General features: G+C 42.4%; 1 protein-coding gene across 7 annotated transcripts in view; it reads right to left on the minus strand.

Annotated features, from left to right (window-relative positions):
• Positions 1 to 13,139, minus strand: part of TIAM1 (T-cell lymphoma invasion and metastasis 1) — a 263,725-nt gene that overhangs the window by 182,764 nt on the left and 67,822 nt on the right. For 6 of the 7 annotated variants that reach the window (XR_002099702.1, XR_002099703.1, XM_019528811.1 and 3 more), the window contains exon 4: positions 6,389 to 6,478. The exons of the other annotated variant lie outside the window; for it this stretch is intronic. The gene's annotated coding sequence lies outside the window, so the exon portion shown is untranslated. The remainder of the gene's footprint in view (positions 1 to 6,388; positions 6,479 to 13,139) is intronic. 7 annotated transcript variants of the gene reach the window in all.

Genomic DNA, 13,139 nt, shown 5'->3' on the forward strand with positions numbered 1-13,139 from the left:
CACTGGTCCAAGTACTGAGCCCTGTGGAACGTCACTAGTCACCTTCTGCCATGCTGACTCAGTTCCATTTATCAATATTCTCTAGGTCCTACCTCAGAGCCAGTTACCTAGCCACCAGTCTGTAAAGTAGTTGAGACCACAATTTTCCCAATTTTACCATGAGGACATCGTGGGAGACTAAGTCAAAGGCCTTTTTGAAAGCCAAGTAAATGATATTAACAGAAAACTTTCAAAAGAAGTTGATATCATGACTGTTTACTTCGGTATTTTATTCTGGGATATCTATTAGGTAATACACAAGCACCTTCCCTTCACATATCTCATAGTCTTTGTCTACACCACTGAATTTTTTATTCAACTAGTTTTTAGAGGGTTTTTTTTAAATGCCACACTGCAAAAAAATCACTTGCTTTGCTATATACTTGGTACAAAATTAAATTAAACAGATTAGATTTGTCAATCTGACAATACCTAGGGAAAGATACTGCCCCCCACCATAATAAGACCAGAAAGCAACAATGACATTACATAAATATTACAGGTCAGATTCCACTCTCCTTTATACATGCTAGGCCCTGTTGAGTTGCTCGTGATTCACAACCATATAAACAAGGATCGAATCAGGTCCCTTCTTCCTTCCTACTAGTAGGCTGCCTGTAACCTTGTCTTCTGCATAAGCCACAGATTCTGTCTAGCTCTTTGAAAGGTTAAAAATTAGAGGCAGTAAAACAAACATACATGTTAAATAGGCCAGCTGGCAGCAATTTAAAGTGACCACATGGAGGAAGCATGAAGAAGAATGAGAGGCAGGATAAGGAGCTTTAAAAGAGAGTGGGTTCTTACATGGACTGCAAGTTACCAGTTCATAAGGTCTTCAGGGAATTCTCTTAAAAAACAAAAACAAAAAACAAACAAACAAAAAAACTCAACCACACAACCCCCCCCACCACCACTTTGGATCTTTGGTCTGCAGGCTGAATGTTATCATGTTTCTATAACATCTGTCGATATATTTTCCTTGAATAAAAGGTGCATCTGCTCATGTAGTCATATGTAGTGAAACTGTATAACAAGGAAGTCTTAATATGTTTGTTTGCTTGTTTAAAAACAACAACAAGAAACACTCATTCCTCTTCTGCAGTTTGAAAAGGTGTACTACAGCTGAAATTATAGCAGCTAATAAGTAAACCAGAACAAAATATGGCAGGGAAGGGGGAAATAGAGGGGAAACGTACAATAAAACATTAGGGAGAGTGAATAGTAATTTGTTTTCCGGTTTGGGTTTTGGAACTAAATGAGAGGAAAAGCAAAAAGATCAGTTTAAAATCCTTGGGACAAAACCCCACCTGGTATTAATCAGCATGACTCCATTAACTTCAATGGCCTTCCACCAAATTACTGTATGAACTGAAGATCTGACTATGTATTCTGAACAGGCTTCCTTTCTTTTATTAATGCAGCCTCAAATTATATTTTTTTTCCTAAAATCCAAATTGCTTTTCATTTTGCTACAGCCAAAAAAAGGGTTTTAAAGACCATTTCATTTTAGTCTGCAGTCAGTTTCGCTCCAGGCTGTCAGGGCTCTAATAGAGACTGCAATCCCTGAACAAACATTTATTTGTGTTAAGCAAATGCTTCCATTAGTCTTGGTTTTAATTAATCAAAATACTTCTACTGATCTAAAGCTTTGTAAAATCTTCACTTTTGATTGTATATTGTAAGCAAAATCTAAAATGTAAGGCTAAATTTGATTTACAGCAACTTTCACTCACCAACACATCAATGAACACAAGGAGATGATGTAGCATCTAACTACAGTAACAAGTTAAATACGCTTAAACCAACAGAGCTGAAAATGTTTGTCTAAGAAACAGAACATCATTACTTCCCAGAAAATATGCTTGATGAAGAATACTCAAAATGAGGTTTAATGTGATCATTCTTTCTAGCCATATGTCATTGCTTCCTATCAAACCACAGTTCTGGGTGTTTTAGGTGTCTGACAAGAATTTTTTTTTATTATAACTACTTCTCTGCTATCCAGAATTAGTAGCCTGCATTGAGGAAAGCAAAACAATCTCTCTCTCAAAGTGACTGCAACAAATGCGACTTTAAGGCATCACTGGGTCCTGACTCCACACATTATGAATTAAGGAATCCCATCAAACACCTGAAAAATAAAGCCATTGAATATGCTTTCTGCAGAACTGGCAAAGCTGTTTCTACCAGAGATGAAGAACCTGCAGCAGTCTGTAAAGCTTCTCTTGACCTCTCCCATTCCACCACGAAAATCTGTGCCCAGGGTTACAGGAAACTCTTAATCTCCACGAGCAGACATCAATCTCCAGAGCTTGGAAAATAGCTTTTTTCATTATGATCACACAATTTAAAGTCAAGAAGTTGAAATGCCCTGATGAATATAGTAACTTAAACCCAAAAAGGAAGCACCTGCTTTCTAAATAGCCAGCCAATTAAAAATCCTACTGCTGTTTTATGCATTCTTAATTCAATTTCAGTAGACTTACTGGTTATTAGTATTTAGCTATTGTTAGCTTGCTATGCAGCAAAAAAGTGCAACTGCTGAGAGCAACAGTCTGCAGTACTGATCAGTGCCACAATTCTGAAATGGATGCTGTAAACGTCTGAGTTGTTCCATAAAGAAGGAATACTGAAGAACATGAATTAAAGGTCCACTCAGAAAAGCAACCCAGGCTAGATTCCCAGCAGGTGTAACCTGACTTAAATGCATTGATTTAAATGGCACAATGCCAGTTTACTCCAACTGTGGGTGAGGGCTCCAAACCTACCTTCAGGCACGTAACCAAATCTTCTCCCCCTCCCAACAACCCATAACATTTTCCATTCCTGAAAATAAAAGCATCTCCTCTCATTGTGCGATTCCTAATGTAAGTGTTCTTTCCACTTACTTTCCAGCACTGAGAAGCCAGAAAGATTTTTATCAATAAAACAGAAAAAAGTTTAAATAAAAGAACACAAGGAAATGATCAGTTTAGTCTGCTAGATTAAACTTTTAAAAATAGAACCCAGTAAGAATTTGTAGGCAGTCCCTTTACCTAACCTAAAAATAAAATAGGAAAACTTTTGAAAACTGCATTCTCATTATCATACTGCAGAAAATAAAATGAGGTAAAGCCAAAGCTGAGGCTGGAATTAAACACACTGCCACTATCTGTCACTTGCAGTGGTGTTGCAGATTTATTCATAATAATGTGGCAGTCATTTTGGTCACAATTGTATGGGAAGATTGCCACCAGTGAAGGATGGATTCAAAATGGGGCCACAGGTAATCAGCGTGTTTTTAAGACCTTAAGAAATTGAAAGTGGACGGTTCCTATTATCCATAGCAAAGGCCAGAATGAACTACGCTGACTTACACCAACTTAAGGTCTTGCTCCAAATTGAAAACTATACCAACTGACTTAGTGATACAAGGCTTCGCACTCTTCTGTGCAGTTTCTTTTCACTGGTGTTACTGTACCAAGAAAATAGTTATCTACCAAATCAAAAGCACTGGCCATTTTATACACACCCAGACAAAGCCTTGCAATATTCCCCAGGCTTAAAAAGAAAAAAAAGCTTCCCCTCACCTGACATTTTCTAGCTTGAAACAGGCCCACATGGCACGCAGGTAAACCGGGTTTACTCTTGCAACTGGTATAATGATATGCTGTTTACATTTTGATCATTATTGAAGACTGTAATCCAAACTGCACACAACAATGGGTTAAAACAGAGCTGTCCAGCTGGACAGCTTATTTATTTATTTTGCAGCTACCTGGCTCTTATCTAGCCACTGCTCTACCTACAGCAACAGCTAGGATCTCTGGGATCCTTCTCCCTCCTCCAGAGGGTAGGGCAGAGCAGCGCAGCATGGCACAGCGAGCCATGCTGCAGGAAACTATGACCCAGGAGTGGAGGGTAAGAGGCCAGGGCACCCCCACAGAGCAAAGTGCAGCTGGGGGGGAGAAGGGGGGGTGGCACTATGGCCCATGAGGGTGCAGCCTGCTGGTGCAAGGTATGCAGGTCCTGGCCACTTTGAAGCCCTGGGATAAAACACAGCTCCCAATGAGCAGTTTTTTACCACCGCTTGGTCAGCTGGTGGAGATGCATACTAAGGACAGTATGCACAACTCCTGGTGTCTAGTAGCTGCATTTGCAGTATGCAGCCAAATGTTAGACAATACTCCAAGGAGCATGTCATTTGAATTACATGGTCACCAAGAATATTAGAGTAAGTGAAGTCTGAGATAGCTCCAATATTTTTCCTGGAAGTTACCCACCCTATCCTATTGTAGATTATGTCTAACGCACTCAAAATTGTATCATCTGGGCATCCACCCCGAGTCAAAATCCACCTCAAAACTTCAGAACCTGCCCTGGATACAATATCGGATTAGTTATCAGATTACATCCTCCTTTCCTCAGATGTGGTGTGTGCTTCTGATTCAACACTGTATATCCCATTAACAAATAAGCACTGTACTGAATACAGAGGGACCCAATACAGAGGGGCCTTGCCAGTCAATCACTCATTTGGGGAAATGACAAACTGGGAACCAGCTCCAGATTTGGAATTTATAAATCGTTGCAAACATGTTCAACATCTAGAAAAAAAATAACATTATCTTCTGGCTTGCAAGCCCACTCTGAACCTGCTAATAACCCTCTTGCAGCTAGAGACTACAAATTAAAAACTATGGTATTTGTTTCGCTAGGCCCCTGGGGTAGGCCTTGACCATTCTTATTGCAAATCAAGTTTCCCTTGCTCCAAGTAGCCAGCTGCAGACAACTTGCAAGGTGCACAAGCAACTCCAGATTTTTCTTTTGACCACTGAGATCTTGCAAAACAATCCTTTGGACCCACTCACACCATAGGCAGCATTTTCTAGTTCTAGGGCTGATCTAAAGCCTATTGCAAGTCAAAAGAAGAGTTCCATTCACCTCACTAAGCTTTGGCTCAGGCCAAAGATCATTTACGACATCTAATATCCATCTAACTTGATCTACACTGGTCACTATTTTCCACCAGTTCAGAAATGCATTCAACATAAGAATGCAACTAAAAAGAGGTGCTACTCCATGTTTCTTAGAAAGGAAGGACTTGATAAAAGCTAATGTACCAAGGGGAAAGACATGTTTTGTTTGAGAAGAGCTTAGTCAAGCGTGATGCTGGGTTAACTTCCATTTTAATAATAAAACAAAAATATGCATCTTATCTACATATATAATTCTATATACACTTACAAAAGGCACCCATTTCTTGGGAACTTTGGAATTACCATCTCTCTGGTTAAGATTATTAACCTTTTCCATTGTTAGATAAGTTTCAGTGGCTTATAACTTTGAACATGTACAGATATCTGCTCTCCCAAGAGAAATTCTCCAGAGAGTGATTTAACTCTGGATGTTCCCGAGTTATTTTTCTGCTGGAATGGTCATTTTTGCCTTGGGAGAAAAATCCTTAGCATCTGTACATTTGCAATTTCTCCTGGGAGTGTTGCTGCTCTCCCAGGAGAAACTGAGTATTTGTACATGGCTTCTGACAGACAAACTATTCAGGCAGAGACCCAGGAGGTAAGACATGCACATGCTTTGCCATCAGGTCTCATAGATATTTGCCAACAGAAGATGAACTGTGCAACCTGAGAACCTTGGGTCCCATTCCAGGTTCTGAACATAGATTCTTGCACCCGATCTTTTCCAGTCTGTCTGTCCCAGTTTAATCTCTTCTGCTGCACTCCTAGCTTCTCTCCCCAGTTCCTATTTCTTTGCTAGTCATGGTCTCCACCCAGCTCTTCATTCACTGCCTCTGGAAGCTTCCAACCCCATCTCCTTTCCCTATCAACTCCCATTATCAGAATCACTCCCTATTCAAGCTCATGACTCAACTTACCTTTCCTCCTCCCATGCATCTCTCACTAGCCCAAGCGTTGCTCCATTTTCATCTAAGTAAATCTGTTTCTTTCTCCTTCAGGCTACCTGAGCACCATCAGGGGAGTTCTATTCCTAAGCCTCCCATCCCCACTGCCTGTAGTAGCAGTTCCAGAAAAAGTCCTCCTTGCCACGTTTCCCGCTCCCACTTCTCCAAACTGGTGCATGCTCAGTGCAGGCAATCTTAAGTTACTACTGAACTACGTGTATTAACTTTTCAAACATAACCGTAAGCGGATAGTTTTGCTGGGGAACAGAAAAGGGTCTCTCTCTTTGGAAAATTCTTAAAAGGAATTCATACTGGTAAATTCTCAAAAAAAAAAAAAAAAAAAACACAACAGTTCCTAAGCTTCTCAAATTGGGCCCACACATTTCACAAATCTGGCCTTATTCCCTGTTGTTCCCTAGTCCCAAAAACAGTAATAGTAACTCTTACCTCATAGGTATGTTGTGAGGATAAGTTGACTAATGTTTACAATAGATCCAATTGGTGAGCTCCATCTGTCTGTACACCAAGGCAGGGATCCTGTGGACAAAACAAAAAAACCAAAAAAATTAATTGTGTGACTCTGTAATTAATGACTGTACCATAAGATGCACACAAAAGGAAGGCAAAGTAAAGTGATACATGCAACCTGAATTCCGGCATTTTCTGGCTTCAGAGTGCTTGACTTTATTTAATAATAGTTGTTTAAAAACTTTTTGGGTTTGCTTTTGTTGCTGTGTGTCCGCAAACGTGTATGTATGACTTATATAAAGCCATTTTCAAGATATCCAGTATAATAAATGCTTAATGTTTCCCGTTTAAACATTTTAGAAACATACAAAAATAAAAACAAAACAAACAATCATTTTTTCTATGTAAACTAATAGAAGGCAAATCTATAACCAGTTGTTTGCCTGCCTGTAAAAATTTCCATATGGAAACTATTAATAACTTGCAACATTAAGGTCATTCAGAGATTTCATGTTTACAGGGAATGTTCACATTTTACTCCATCCAGGATTTCCTCTCAAATTTATAGCTGTCTTATAAAGCTATTTTGTCTCATCTACAAAAGGCTTTTCTCTTTTCTTGCAACTGTAGAAGTATATAGCAAAATCCAAGAATCCTCCAACAGCCATTTTAAATCCCCACTTGCTTTTCTGATTTAAGAATGTCTCTGATAGTACAATAATATCATACTGTACTTAGCCCTGAAAACATACAACTCCAGTTCAACAATCCTATTACATATGCTCCTAACATTTGTATTGAAGAGATTTAGCTCTCTGTTGTTTTATCTCTTTCAATGTTTGCCAGCAGATACATTATAATAAGATGTAGACAGGTCACATCCTAACGTTCTTCTCACCCTAAAACAAATCTGGAATAAAAGAAATTGGTCATGTAGTTCTCTATACTAACATGTCAGCTACTCATCTTCTTAATAACCCCCCTCTCAAGCAGAGTGACAACAGTCAATCAAACAAAGTGGTGTGGCTAACTTGTGGCACACATGCTACAAGTGACACGGGCAGCACGTCTGGGTGGCACATGACAGATTTGGGAAGAGGCAGGCAGTACAGTAGCAGATAGGACAGAAGTAGAAAGAAGAGGCAGATCAGGCAGGGACCACAGAACAAGGCAAAATAACTGAGAGGGCAGGGAGCAGAAAGCACAGCAACAGCTGAAACAGGGAAAAGGGATCAGAGTGGTACTCAGAGAGGGATTAATTTGTGGCACGTCCGCCAAAAGGGTTGGCCCCCAATGCAGTGGGATATGCTGTTCCCCAGCTCTATCCTAGCATGCTATCACCAAGGTCATGATCTAAAAACCAACTCACACAGCCAGTGGGTCCACCTCATGGGCAGACTCAAACAAAACAAGTCAGTGCAACCATTTTTACTTATAACGAGGGATCCAGAGTTTCTGTGGGAAATGGAAGGGGGGGGGGGGAAGAAAACCATGGATTTTGCCTTTTACTAGAGAAAAATGCAGATTTTTCATTTTAAACAGAAAATATTTTCTCTTTCTCTCTGCAGGCTGCTATAGTCCAGCCTGCAAGGGGTTGGGGGGTGGTCAGCCAGGGGACGCCACATCCACCATGAAGGCTAGAAAGCAGCTCCTGAAGGTAAGTCTGATGGGGGCAGAATTGATGCCCCCATAGAGAAGGGAGGGAGGGAAGGAGTTGGGCAGTGCTGGGCTGGGCTGGGCTGAAGGCTTGGGTCTACAATGAGCAGCTACAGGGCACCAGTAGGGATAGGGATGGGGCAGCAAGCAGCTCATTCAGGGGGCAGGGGGGTTAGGCTGGCTCCCTATCACTGCACATGCTCTCAGGAGGGGACAGGGGGACCTGTGACCCCTAGATCTGTGCATGGGGCAGGTGCAAGCTGCCTTCTGCAGACTCAGGGTCTGCACCCTGCTGCCCTCCCTTAGGGCTTCTGTGGCCCTACGGGCAGGATCCAGTGCAGCAGAATAAAGCAAGGCTGGGCAGGGAAGCTCATGCAACCACTCCGAGCTCCACGCTGCCCTGGCAAAAGGGCCCCTGCCTGCCCCACAGCAAGAAGGGGCACAACCCCATATCCCTGCCCCCACTGCTGCTGGGTGTATTGCTGTATTGGGTCCTGCCCACCGGGCCATGGAGACCCTGGGGAAAAGCAGGAGGGCAGGGAGTCTGAGCCCACAGTGGGCAGCCCACACCCACCCTGCACACATCCCAGAGAACAGGTTTCCCCCTTTCCCCCCCAGGAGTGCGCATAGCGATGGGGAGCCAGGCCTCCCCCCCTCAGAGCCTACAGCAGGCAGCCCACACCTACCCCCACCACAGGCTCCACTCTGGTCACGCTGCCCATCAGGGAAGGAGAGCTGGGCTCCCTGCTCAGGCCACAGCAGCCTCCTGTGGGCAGCAGCTGGGGCTCAGGCACGGCTGCAGGGGGCTGAGGGCTGCACACCCAAGTCCCTGACCCCTTAGCCCTGGTAGCTGGGGGCCCCCTCTGGCAGGGCTGGGAGTGGGCAAGGGACTGTTGGTGGGGAGTGAGGGGCACTGGCAGGGCTGGGGACCTGTGCCCTGGTAAGCTAAGGAGACTGAGCTAAGGGGGAAGCTCTGATTTGCCATGATAAAAAACCCCAAATCAAATACCAAAATGTATAAATACTTAGAATTTATTTTACTATAGTGATTGAGGCACTGGTAGACTTCCATCCTGCTTTAAAATGGTAAATCTATCAATCAAAATGGTGTTCAAATGATAGCTATATAAATGTAACAGCGTTTCATTTTTAATCAAAGAATTTGTGGGCAGGGGGGTTTAATCAGGGAAAACCAGGATTCCTGCTTATAACAAGTGTTGGGATGTCATGATCAGGAGGTCCATAAGAGCCTGAACAGATAAAAAGGAAAGCAACAATTTAGAAGAGCAAGCTCTGAGGCACTCAAACTCCACTCTCAGAGGAAGGAGTGGGGGAGACATGTTAATGAGAAGAAGGCACCAGAAGGGAAGGAAAGAGAATGGCAATGTGGTATAGAGAGGAAAGGAGAGTACACAGATGGAAGAAAATATGTTCTATAGGTCAGGGGTCAGTGACAACAACAACATCCCACTTTCTTGAAGGGGTGGAAAGTGAAGGCACTTTCACATACTGCACTATTACTTACCCCTCAAGCCTGCACACAATTCCTTTACCCTCTGAATAGCACCAGCTGTCCAGCAGCTTTCCTTTCCAAGCTTCCCTGATTTATCAGCTTAGGCTACTACATGTTTATGTCATTATTTCTAGTAAGAAAGCCTGCAGCCTCTATCAAATGCCCTAAGGATGTGTGCTCCCTCTCCTATTTTTTATTCCAAGTGCATTTTTCCAGGCCCCCATTATATCTACCTCTCCTGAACTACCCTCCACTAGGTTCAGCCCCTAAAACCTGCTTATATTTCATCATTTATCCACCGACTGGGGTCCCCTCCCTTTTACTGCTGTACATCTTTCTGTATAAAAGTTAGGTAATCATTGCCTCTTACTTCATCTCACTGTTCTCATATTATGCCTCCACTACACCCCTTTGACAACTCATACTTTAGTCACTGTTAACAAGCTTGGAACTAGACACGTCTCGCCAGTCAACCTGTCCTCTATCACCATGAAATGTCATTCCATCCCTCTACATTTGCTTCCTCAGCTTCTCTCAAACTGCAAGCCAGGGACAAGCAATGGTGCTGACAGCCATGTCTAAGAACTTCTTTTCAGCACTTCATCATCTGCACCGGGGTAATGCCTATGGGCCCCAACCAAGTACTACCAGGCACTACACATACAGTGGGAAAAGTGGAGGATTGAAAGGTAGAATAGATGGGTAAAAACTACAAACTAGTTATAAAATGCATTGATATAGGTAGGTAGGCAGGTAGGTAGGTAGGCATGTATTGAGTCTTGCTAAGATTTAAGAAGTGTAAAGCAATTGTGCCGGTCTATTTTACTTTCAATACAATGTACTGCAGCTATTATAACGCTAATAGCTACAATAATATTCGGGGTGGGGAGGGGGAAGCTGAAGTTTATTAGCATAGCTTTCAAACCACTTGGCTTACTAAAATAAAAACACATTACTTTCTGGTACTAAATTAAAAAAGAAATACCCAAAAAAGACTTCTAAGCACTGCTATGGGAATCAGCCTGAGCCATTAACAGCAGCTCCTATCATGTTCTTCCCTCACAATCAAATGAAAAATTTGCTTAGGACAATCTTCATATTTTTCAAGAATTTAGCAACACAACAACTCGCTGCTTGGGTTCAAGTATCCATCAGATCTTTAAAATATTAATATAGCACTCTAACACACAGCAAACTATTTCAATTAGTCATGCCCTAGTTCTGCTAATGCTAATACCATCCTGTGAAAAAAATGGCACAGCATGTATAAAGATCATTCCAGTTCTTCTGCTAAACAGCATTTGCAACGTAACAATGTAGGAATGACTTGGAGACACTGTCTTTAACTGTTTTGTTTGTTTTGCTCTTTCCCCACTTCCTGTTCACCCCAGTCTGACTCATAGGTGTTCCTTTTACAGTCTGTAACCCCCAACCCCATCATTTCCTGCCTTGGTCTCTCATCCTCTTCCTCCCCCTTGTCCTCAAGCCACTCTCTCTCATCTGGCTCTTTTCCACCAGTCCATCAACACAATCTTTGTCCTCTAGTATAAAAGCCACCTGCCTTTCCAAATACTATCCCTTCCCCCTCCTACTCCCTCCCCCTCCAACCATCTCCAAAAACTTCATGCATGCTGTCCAACGTAATTCCTTCAATGGTTCTACTCCTGCTCCACCTTCAGGATACTTTGTGCAATGCCTACCTCACTACAGCTAACCGGACCAAAACTAAGATGACCTCTTTGCTAAGTCAAACATGGAGTCCCTTCTTATTTTCTTGATCACTACTCCCTTCATCAAAAGACACTAAATTATGTGGACCTTACTAGCTCCTACAATCAACCTCCCCAACACTTCAGATTCTGTCCAAGTTTCCAAGGGTCCGTTCTCTTTCTGCCTTGCTAACCACTCGTTTTGGTGGCTTCCAGACCTACTGGTCAGTAGCCTCCCTCAGAACGGTCTTCCGACTCCTTCATTCTACAAGGACTTCTTAGAGAACTGTGTCTACTCCTATGCTTGAAAGTGGTATGAATCTAAGAAAAAAAAATTCCTAAATCTCTCTCTACCACTCCAGCCAGGGTTGCTTCCCGTACCACTTGATCAACCATCTCCCCCAAGATATCTCAATGCTACCTCACACAACCTTTCTGGAAACAGAGCTTCCAGTTTTTCTTCATAACCTCTCCCCACCACTTCATTTCCTGGTTCACTCTGATTGATGGCATCTGAGAACCTGAGTACTTAAACACCGTGCAAAATATTAAATACAAAACCAAACAGCACTTCTCCCTCACCAGGCTTTCAGGCCAGACAAGACTGTATTGAAGGAGGGCTTTTCTTATCATTAAGGTAAATCATTTTGGAGACAGCTTAAATGCGATTCATGCCTTGTTTTGAATGCAACTATACTAAGACAGTCTCATCTTTCCAGCACAGAGTTCCACTGCCTGAGTCCTACCATTTAAAACATGCTCTTTTCCCAGTCTTTCAAGCAGGCATACTTGCGCAGAGGCTAAGAGTGGTCATGGAGAATCAAATTTAGTTATTCCTTCCAATGCCTTCGGTTTTCTTCCTCCTTGGCCTCATCAATTCTTTGTTGCTTCCATTCAGCCCAAAATGGTACCAGTAAAGTCGCTGCCCTTTCCCAGCACCTAAGACCCTTGCATTCCCTAGAGACTGCTCCCATGCTGAATCAAAAAGCAGCACTGACTTCTTTCATCTGTGATCTACTGGAACCGTGTCAAGCAAAAAAGTGTTACTTCAACCTGGTTGAAGCCTCTGGGTGATATCACAACTTTTAAGTGTTAACAATAGCTATGAATCCTTTCACTGGACGCCTGTCTGTTATCACCTCAAATTCCCACTCCTCAGACTTATCTACAAAGCCTTACATATCAATACCACAGTGACACACATTTCATAGTCACTTCATACAATGAAACTTACTGCAGATTTTTAGCAGCAAGTCAATTAGCCACTGGAGTAACTCACCTAGGGGCACGAAGAACTCCCCAGCACTTCAATTTCTTATAAAGCAATCCAGCCTTGATTCAAAGAAAATAAAAGGTATGCTACAGCTCAAAACAGAAGCCATTAGCTTAATGCAGGCATTATTAGATGTGGTTCTTCAGTCTGTGTCATGCAAAAGGTCAAGTTAAATGATCAGAATAGTCCCTTCCGGCCTTACATTTTAAGAATCTATCAAATATATCAGGAGACAGAATTCCCTGCTTGCATTCCTATCCTTCTCCAGCACTAGCTCTGTGCTGCTCCCAATTATCTCCTGTTCCTGCTTCTTTTGTCTCCTGCTCCTGTTCTTGGCTCTGTGCCTTCTATCACGCTGTTCCCTACATTCTTTCTTCCTACCCGCTAAGCAGCCTTTCACACTTCCTTCAAACCCACTACTTACGTGAATTGAGCTCCAGTTCCTTCTTTTTCTAAACTGCTGTCCATTTTTGTCCCATCCATTCACTTCAAGACAGGGACAGTCCACGGAGTTCTATGTACTTCTGTAAAGCTCTCTTAACAAGAGAGATCCTGGTTTTCTCTGACAAAAAAAAAAAA

Source organism: Crocodylus porosus, unplaced genomic scaffold, assembly GCF_001723895.1.
Source record: "Crocodylus porosus isolate Cpor-Errol unplaced genomic scaffold, CroPor_comp1, whole genome shotgun sequence".
Taxonomy (NCBI): Eukaryota; Metazoa; Chordata; order Crocodylia; family Crocodylidae; genus Crocodylus; species Crocodylus porosus.